Source organism: Malaclemys terrapin, chromosome 6 (assembly GCF_027887155.1).
Source record: "Malaclemys terrapin pileata isolate rMalTer1 chromosome 6, rMalTer1.hap1, whole genome shotgun sequence".
NCBI classification, from domain to species: Eukaryota; Metazoa; Chordata; order Testudines; family Emydidae; genus Malaclemys; species Malaclemys terrapin.
Genome location: NC_071510.1, coordinates 63,021,708 through 63,028,290, shown reverse-complemented (window position 1 = coordinate 63,028,290; position 6,583 = coordinate 63,021,708).

Here is a 6,583-nt window from a genome sequence, read left to right as displayed (position 1 = left end):
AGAGTTTTTACCTGTCAAGTCCTGAATTCAGGGCACTGTGTGTCTCTGACAACTTGGTGACCCTGCAATTGCCTAAAACAGGAACTACATTCTTTGTACTGCTTTTGGTGTTCTGGGTGCCATCCATTCTGTCAGGAAAAATAAGTAACCCTGAATTTAGGTCTTGGTAGCAGGGCCGGCTCTAACTTTTTTGCTGCCCCAGCAGCAAAAAAAAGCGCTGCCCCACCGAGACCCCCCCCGCCGAGCGCTGCACCGCTGCCCCCCCCCAGCGCCGTGCCTCGTGCCGCCGGACCCCACCCCTGAGAGCTGCGCCCCGCGCCACCCCCCCCGCCGAGCGCCGCGCCGCCGGAGCGGGCCCCCCCACGGAATGCCACACCGCGCTGCCCCCCGCCACCCCAAGATTGGCCGCCCCTTACCAGGAGCCGCCCCAAGCATGTGCTTGGTTGCCTGGTGCCTGGAGCCGGCCCTGCTTGGTAGGTAAGTCAAAGAGTAAACAGTTCTCAGATATTTTTTTAAACGCATTGATTTGTAAGACTTTAAAGCTAAAGTTAATGAGTTACAATCTTGGGATCCTATCCTGAAAACACTTATGCATGTGCTTAACTTTAGTATTGTGAAATCAATGGGACTACTCAAAGTTAAGTACACCTCTACCTCGATAGAACACTGTCCTCAGGAGCCAAAAAATCTTACTGCGTTCTAGGTGAAACCGCGTTATATCGAACTTGCTTTGATCTGCCGGAGTGTGCAGCCCCGCCCCCCCCCCCCCGGATCACTGCTTTACCATGTTATATCCGAATTCGTGTTATATCGGGTAGCGTTATATCGAGGTAGAGGTGTCTGTGTGTAAACATTTGCAGAATCAGAGCCTGAAAATATTTTATATTTATTTTAAAAGCATGTCAGTACACCTCTAAATCAGACTGGTTTCGCATCAAGACTCTCCTAGTGACTACTGAGAGATTATAGCCTAATCCTGCAATCACTTTTGTATGTGCTTGATTTTAAGTGTGTGGGCAATTCAGATGAAGTAAATGGTGCTGTTCATATGCTTAAAGTTAAATGCATGAATAGGTATTTGCAGAATCAGAGCTTATAGTAGCTGCCTCCCAGTTTGCTTACCCTATCATACAGTTTAACAGGTCTTAAGAGGATAGTTGCAAAATTCTTTCCCAAATTCTTTCCAAAATTTTTTCATTTCCTATTTCTTCTAAGGGCTTCTAAGACACTTCCAGATCACCAAGGAATTTGAAAGATGCTAAGTATGGCCATGATCCTTTAGTCAGATCTGATTGGAGCCTAAAATGGGAGAAGTGGGGTGTCAAAAAACCCTTTCCCCCAGAATCTTGTGGGGAGAGAGAATAGGGATTTAAAAAAAATCTGGCTGGGCCAGCAAAAGTTTTTTGGCTTGTTAGGCTTGAGCCTCAGATTTTTCCAGTTGGAAGAGCACCACTAATTTTCTGCTACTTATTGCTGATGCATGCCAGTGTGTTGGTTTCCTGGGCACAATGCATTCTGTGAGATGCCTAACTGGGAAAAGCACCAGAGCTGATTTTGAATATAGAAAGCGTTTAAAGGGTTAGTTAATACACTACTCCATCTTTTGGACACCAGAACAAATCTCTGAAGGTAGGAGAACTTGAGATGATTGTAAGGCAGCAAAATCTCGGAGAAGGGTGGAGGAATGTGGTCGCAGAGAAGTTTGGGGCTAAGGAGGGGGCTGTTTTTTTGGGAGTGCTCAATGAATACAGGGAATAGCCATGCTTTTGCATCCCATAGAGTAGATGCGAATTTGATTTAAGGATGTGGCTGACCAGTCTGACATGCCCCTTCCGTGTGAGGGGTAATGAGGTTCACTGTCCATGTTCCAGTAACTATTTTTTGACAAATGTTTTCTCGGTGTTGAGTGGTAGTTGGTAAATACTGAACCAGGGCTGGCTCCAAGGTTTTTGCCGCCCCAAGCAGCCCCGCCCCCCGCCAAAAAAAAAAAAAAAAAAAAAAGCCGCGATCGCGATCTGTGGCACTTCGGCGGGAGGTCTTTCGCTACGAGCGGGAGTGAGGGACCCACTGCCGAATTGCTGCCGAAGAGCCGGACTTGCCGCCCCTCTCCGGTGTGGCCACCCCAAGCACCTGCTTGGTAAGCTGGTGCCTGGAGCCGGCTTTGTACTGAACACACTCTCTCTCCCTCCATTGTTTTACAAAACTTTTATTTCATTTCAGGTGACAATAGACTATTTGGTCTGTAGTTTCTCTTAATTAAATAGAGAGGGCAATATCTATACGTTTTCTCTTCATGTTAAGTACTTAATACATAAGTAACTTTACTCTTCCTTCCTTATTACTTATAGATATAATTTAAGATTACGACAGCCTCTTATCTCATCATGTGTTCTTTTCTAGTCCTGATTGCTGCTAAACTGTACAGCTGCAAACACTAATAAGAGTAATTTAAATGAAGCATGCACAGCAGCAGAATCCTTTCTTCCCAGGAGAGTTCTGTACAGCCGGTAGTCTGAGTTATACTTCATACATAGTATTCAAGACCATGAGAACTATGTGGACGTGTATAGTTGTACTATGGGATAATGTTTTGCAAGTCAAGGTGCCTTCAGGGCTGTCATATAAGTTTGAGTTATGGGCTATGAGGGACTGCTTAGTCTTAGATTCTGTTCAAAATAGTTTTCTGGCTAAAATCCTGGGCCTAACTCTTCTGTAACGGGAATGTTACTCAGATGGGAAACAAATCCTAATTATATCAACGTTAGCTGATATCTTAATGGAAAAGGCCTCAAAGATTATTAATATTGCTTTGTTATCAGAAACAGTTCTGACTAGTAAAAATGATAATAGATAAAACTCATAAAGCATTCACGACCTCAGCTTGCTCTTGGGCACCTGAGGGAAGAATTTTTTTATCACTTTCTGTTTATGCCAAACTATGAACCAAAGATAATAGACAGGAAGATGAGGCTAGATTCAGGGTCTTGATTTCCAGTTTCTTCATTCCTGTGTTTGGGGCAGACACAGAGAGGGTAAATGTGGCTTTAAGCCCCCTTCATGGGCCCCCTGAGGTAGTTAGAGCAGTCTCAGGGACTCTACGTGTACATCTACACTGCAATTAAAAACCTGTGTCTTGCCCGTGCTGGCTGACGCGGGCTAAGAAGCTGTTTAACTGCATTGTAGACATTTGGGCTGAGGCTGGAGCCTGGGCTCTAGGCAGGGGTGAAAGTAACTTAAAGGATTTACCGGTATGCTGGAGTCCTGAGTGGGGGCATGGCCTCAACGGGAAGAGGCGGGGCCTTTCAAGATTTAAAGGCTCTGGGGCTCCGGCTGTGGCTGGGAGCCCCAGGGCCTTTAAATCACCCTGGAGCTACCAGCTGCAGAGGCGGCTGGGAGCCCTGTGGCTCAGTGGCAAATTAAAGGGCCTGGGGCTCCTGCGGCGCTTTAAAGGGCCCGGGGCTTCCCGCAGTGGCTGGAGCCCTGGGCCCTTTAAATCACTGCAGCAGAAGCCGATCTGGTCCGGCACGACGTAATGGCTCTCGCTGGTATGCCGAACCGGACCATACCGGCTTACTTCCACCTCTGGCTCTAGGACCCTGCAAGGTGGGAAAGTCCAAGAGCTCAGGTTGCAGCCTGAACATTTACACCAGAATTAAACAGTCCCTAGTCAGCTGACACAGGCCAGCTGTGAGGTTTTTACCTTCAGTGTAGCCAGACCCTAATTTACTCTGATTTCTAAGATCTGTAGAAATCACTGGCTAGCCAATGCAGTGTGTTCTGGCCACATCCTCAACCTGCCCCTATGCTAGGAAAAATGATTATCAGCTTTATGCTGGCCAGGGATGCCTTCTGCACTTGGTGTATCTTTAGTGTGTGTGTGTGTGTGTGTGTGTGTGTGTGTGGTGGGGGGGGGGAGCGGGGGATGCTCTTCTTGCCCTCTTTAAGATTATTTTTATACCAACAGAGTGGCATAAAGGGGCTGGGATGTAACTAAGGGCCCAGAGTATCTTGATTTGCCCCCTGTCACTTTATTTCCTCTTTTTTGAACCAAAGAAAATATTTTGTATTTATTTTAGTAAATTGGTTAAAAAAGTCAAATGCCGAAAACCCTGCGTTTCACTGAGATTTGAAGCAATGAAGTCTGCAGTTTTAATTGGCAGATTAAAGGGCATCCACGTGAATGAAAGAATATGTTCATGCAGTGAACATAGAGTGGAAACCCCTAGCTGTTACAGGATTCAACAAACAGGTCTTACTTATATTTGAGAGACAGTTTTTAGAGAACAAATCTTTCCTTAGACCGTTAATTTGTTTCCAAAAGAGTAGAAAATTTGGTTGCTGGCATCAGATTGTACTGACATTCCCTGTTGAGAGAGTTTTCAGTTTGCATATTATGCAAACTCAATTAGATATTGACATAAATAGAGTTTTTGGGGATTATTTCTGCTGTGTTTAATGGGGAGATTTTGCATCTGTTTTGACTCATTAATCTCTCTATTACTGTCACTTGATTATATATGTCTGTGAAGCCTAGTTGTGTATGCAATAACACTTGATTGACTGATTGTATTATACAGTAGGCAGGATTTAAGAAGTGAATGCTAACAACACTAGTGAGTCTGATTAATTAATTTGCTCATTCTTAGACTGAGGCCAATTCTTGCTTCTGAGCTTGTTTAGGAGCTTTGTAGAAAATCCATTACTGCTGCTAAGACTGTGATTTCTGGTAGAGAAAAAAAGTCTGTTAGTATTGTGCTGTGTTTTTAAAACCTTTTTAGGTATTGGTGTATTTGCTGATATTCATATTGGTTTTGTATTGATAAATTTGCTGGCTTGTAGCTCCAACTTAGTGTCTTCTTTATTTTTGGAGGCCCTGGGACAGTTTGCAAGACAATGGGGGTCTGGTGGCTTTGCGCTGAATGTTTTAAAAAGTAATTGTTTTTTGTAGTTACAAATTCAAGTAGGATTAGATTCTCCTAAGTACCTTGGCCCTGTTTCAATGACACGCTTAACTTTAAGCTTGTGAATAGTCTCACTGACATCAAAATCGAGCCCATGATATATATATATATATGGATCCGTATAGTATCTGTGAAGAATGTAGATTAGATCCTGGAGAGAGGGCTAGATCCTCACAATTCTTTCAAATCAGTGGAGCCACATTGAGTTTCACCAGCTGAAGATCTGATCCATTGATGGCACTTAGTGGCCTATAGCGTGTCACAATTAATAGGGGAAGAAAAGGACAGCATGATTATTTAAGGAAAGTTGGAACAAACTTTCTAAATGTGTCAGCCTCACGAAACCAAATCCACAAACAACCCAATTACTAACGTACACCAAAATCTTGATTTTTCTGGAAAATGTCTGTGCTAATCTAGGAACACTGAGGTCAACATTACTTTCCTACCCAATAAGTGTCAGGTCTAAAATCATGAGTACAAATATCTGAGATTTTTTGTAGCAGGTTGTACGTGAAATATGCTAGCAGAAATGAGTTAATTAAATGGAAGGCTGATAAAATTACATATGACTTCAGGTATAAAAATGTAAGGTGTAACAATGCATTTCAATTCTTTATTGCTCTCTAATGCTCTCAAATACTGATTGTATTTTGGCTGATGTACTACAGGATATAGGAGATGAATCATAGAAGATTAGGGTTGGAAGCAGAGGTGAAAGTAAGCAGGTATGGTCCAGTACGGCTTCTCTGGTGGTGATGTAAAGGGCCCAGGGCTCCAGCTCCTCTGAGGAGCCCCGGGCCCTTTAAAGCACCACCAGAGCTCCAGGCTCTGGCAACGTTTTAAAGGGCCCGGGGCTCCCTGCAGCGGCCGGAGCCTCTGGCCCTTTAAATTGCTGCTGGAGTCCTGGGGCTCCTGCAGCTGGGCTCAGGTGGGAATTTAAAGGGCCTGGGGCTCCTGCAAATCACCGCCGGAGTCCTGCTGCCGCTACCCCAGGGCAGCAGCGGCAGGGTTCCGGCGGTGATTTAAAGGGCATGGGGCTCTGGCCGCTGCAGGGAGCCCTGGGCCCTTTAAAGCGCCACCCGAGCCCCGAGGGGTAGCGGCGGCAGGGTTCCAGCAGTGATTTAAAGAGCCCTTTAAATCCCCGCCTGAGCCCGGCTGCCGGAGTGGATTTAAAGGATCCAGGGCTCCCCGCAGTGGCCGGAGCCCCGAGCCCTTTAAATCCCCGCCAGAACCCTGCTGCTGCTATCCAAGTGGCAGCAGGGGTCCGGAGGTGATTTAAAGGGCCCGGGGCTCCCCGCAGTGGCAGAAGCACTGGGCCCTTTAAATCCCCACCCGAGCCCAGCTGCCGGAGCTCCAAGGCCCCTGCAGCCAGGCTCGGGTGGGGATTTAAAGGGCCTGGAGCTCCGGCCGCTGCAGGGAGCCTCAGGCCCTTTAAATCCCCACCAGAGCTCCAGCAGCCGAGCTCCCGTGGTGATTTAAAGGGCCCGGAGCTCCGCGGCGGCCGGAGCCCCGGGCCCTTTAATTCACCCCTGAGCCCCCAGGCTCCCAGCCGCCTCTGTAGCTGGTAGCTCTGGGGTGATTTAAAGGCCCTGGGGCTCCCAGCCACAGATGGAGCCCCA